The following is a 3,807-nucleotide window of genomic DNA, read 5'->3' on the forward strand; positions in this document are numbered from 1 at the left end:
ATAAAACTGGAGAAGAGTATGGATGGCACTCCTATCCCCATCTGTGAGCCTGAAAACCATCTTCAGAATACCACCATAAGCTTCACGGAACATCCCCACATGGTCAGGCGTAATCAATGTTATCATATCTTTTAACACGCCAATCTCTGGATCAAAGAAACTGTAGACAACATCAGCTTTCAAGTCAGTCCTCATATCTGGAACAAGGATGCCTCTCAACCAGGATCTCAATCAAGAATGTACCCTGCATATGGATAAACATGAGTTAGATGCGGATAAATGCAAAATGAGAATGATGCAGATGCATGAATGCAATTCATAGTGCCATCCTCCAAGTCATCTGAACATCAACTATACTGGATTTCGGTCCCTGAAATGATCACAACCATCCAAGGGACTAAGTAACCACAAATCCAACTTAGGGTTCCAAAATAAACAGAATCGGAGGATATATCACCATCATCATAGGTAAGTCACAGAACGGATAACCACAAAACCTTCTGAACAAGTAACCCTTAAATTCAACCCGGGGATCCGAAATAAATGGAACCCGCTGATAAATACCACGGACAGAACTCCGGCGTGTCAGAAATAAATATCCATAAATCCGACTTATAAATAGAACCCATATCACAAACCGAACCAAAGTCACCGTCAAAGAGTCACCAACAGAACCTATATCTGTAAGAATCAAACCCTCCCCTCACAGGTGAATTCTAATAAGGTCATCCTAAGGCGGATACTCGGTCTCGACAATCGGATAAGATACTTAACGGGTTTTCCCTTTCGGGTGTGCCGTGCAGCTCTCATAAGCTCATCTAAACCAAAGATCCGGGAAAGAACGGTTACCGAAGTCAACAGCTCAAAAGAGATAACCCAACCATAGTGGAAACTCCACAAGGAAGAGCTCTCTTAGAAGAACCTCGTCCGGCTGTGGAATTTCACGTCTCAACATCATGTTGATCCAACATAAGCAAAGACATGAGACCACGCTAATCCTAGGTGTATACTCGGGCCTGGGTATTAGCCCCACTCAGAACACCCACCCCTAAATCATAGGAACCACACCTGTCCAGAATCCAGCAGAGTGATAATATGATGCATGCAAACATATATGCAAATATATACAATCACAATATAATAATCACAAACGCAATAAATAAGCAGTAAAAGCAACCCAAAACTACTCTAAAAACTACTCTAGAGAGCGCTAGGATTGACTCGCTTAGGGAAGATGGACCAGCAAGAGGTCAACTTTAGTCCCCAGTGGAGTCGCCAGCTGTCGCAACGCAAAAAACAACCGGCGAAAAAAAATATAGTTTACAGAGCCGCCACCGACGTTATTCATCCTATGACGGAAAGGGAGCGCAGGACTAACCTAAGAAAGGGAAAGGAACGGTCTTACGACCAGAGATTACAAGGTACAGGAGTCGGTTACGCAAGGGGAAGGTATTAGCACCCCTCACGTCCGCCGTACTCGACGGGATCCACGCCCAAAAGATAGCTCAAAAAATAGGAAAAGGTTGCTAATAAAACTGCTCAAGGAAATTGCACAAACTAAAATAAGAAAATAGGTGAAAGAAGATGGAGGAAATGGACTCGACAGGATGTCGCATCCTGGGCCTACGTAGTTTGTTAGAAACAAACATCAGAGTCAACGTAGTTCGGGGAAAAGGAGATATGCTCGCTAGGATATCGCATCCTATTCCTACGTATCTTCTCTATCCATATGAGAATCAGAGCACTCGTAGCTCGGCTAACGCACGCCGAAACAAGACACCAAACGGAGACGCTGAGACGTCAAAGAAACACTCAAAAGGAAACAGAATGCCAATACATGGACTTATATCCGACTCCTAACAACAACAAACAAAAGGAAACAGAATGCCAATACATGGACTTACATCCGACTCCTAACAATAACCAAACAAAAGGAAACAGAATGCCAATACATGGACTTACATCCAACTCCAAACAATAGCACACGCTAACCAGCGAACACCAAAGAAAAGGTTATCAGATTACCCCAACAAAGTAATCAAATATCCAAAGATGAACCCCAAATGATACAGTTAAACCCCGAAATGTGAACCCCAAATCAGTATAGGTGAACCCCAATCTGAACCCCAAGTAATGACAAAAGAAATCCTCAAGGTAATGAACATACAACACATGTACACGCTGAGCAAACGGGTACTCACACCAAAGAAGACAAACAAAGGGTACACACACCAAACAACAAAAAAAGAAAAGGTTGAACCAACATAGACTCAAAAAAGAAAAGGGTGAACAAACACACGAAAACAACACAACAAAAAAAGAAAAAGGGTGCCCGGAGAGATTGCTCACAACCTCCTGCCTACGTATCTCATCTGGTATGAGAATTAGGGTGACGTAGTTCCCCTTAACAAGGGTACAAAACTCTCCTAACCAGAGATCAGGGAAACAACAAACTAATAGGGAGACTGACTTGAGCCTAATAGTTGTCATGCAATCAATAATCCCTATGTTGAGGTCTCTAATCAGAATCCTACTTCCTCAGAAATCAATCATACAACTCCTACAGAAATGGAGATGAGAAGAGGAAAGGAGATAAATACATCAACATAAGTGAACAAGCATCACTCACTATATCCACACAAGAGGCCCAAACAATGGGTAGGCTTTAGTCAAGAGGGGTCATATCAACCTCGACAAACAAGCCAAACTGCAATGGGAATCTGTAGCTCTTAACCACTGACATTGAACGTCAGGGTGAAGCTGATAAAAATGGTAATGAGGATGAGACCTCATGCTCTTAACCCTGGCCTGGGTGAGCTCATGATAAAGAAAGCGCGGGGATCCAGAAAGAGGGACCCTATTCCACTTGACAGACACTGGACAAAGATCTTGGGTTCATGTTCAGAAGCATCAGCATGTAGTGCGAGCATAATGAACGACTCACTAAGTAACGGGGGATTGGCTACTAATCCCTTTTATCCGTCAATTGTCTCTTCACTTAGGAGGACTTATCAAGTATCACATGCCTCATCTTGGAGGTCTTTGGCACAAATGTAAACAAACACAAACAGAGCCTCTTAAGGAGGACTTGCCAGCAAAATGCCTGCCAAAAAGGTGATAGGACTTCCAGACTACATGGAGTAAGAAGGTAGCTACCTAAGTGGTATATCAACCATAATCCAAAGCTCAAGCAAGAGCTAAAAGCAAGCAACTAATGTACTTGTACAAAAGCTAAACAGTTAGTATCTCAGACAACCAATCAGAAAACAAACAGTGAAACCATCCAACTGCACACAACTCAATGAGCAATGTTCAAGCAATCAAATGAAGCAATGAGCTCAACACATCAACTTAAATCCCTACAAAACACAAAGAAGTCAGAACACAATCCAATTTGCATCTCAAAAGGTGAGCAACTCAACCATTAATGCTAAATGTCCAAACCTGAAACACAAGTCAAGGTTAGTTCATGTACAAAACACCAGTACAAAGACCAAGTTCAAAACCAAACTAAATGATCAAAACAGAAACCAATCTTTCACATAATGCACATTCAAACAATCAATAAAATGTCCTCAAAAGGACCAACATCAATTCATAAGCCAAGTAGCTCAAATGGTCAGTGTAAAGCAAAGGCAAGCAAATGAGCAAAAAATGGACATCCAAATTAGAAAATCCAAATCAAAACAGAAAAGCATGCAATGGCCTTGAAATTTTTTATGTAAGTTTCTCATGTCATGAACAAACAATGTGCAAAATATCAACTCCAGAAGAGTTCAAATGATAGGTGAACAAAACCGCACAAAT

This window comes from Lathyrus oleraceus, chromosome 4 (assembly GCF_024323335.1).
Source record: "Lathyrus oleraceus cultivar Zhongwan6 chromosome 4, CAAS_Psat_ZW6_1.0, whole genome shotgun sequence".
Taxonomy (NCBI): domain Eukaryota; kingdom Viridiplantae; phylum Streptophyta; class Magnoliopsida; order Fabales; family Fabaceae; genus Lathyrus; species Lathyrus oleraceus.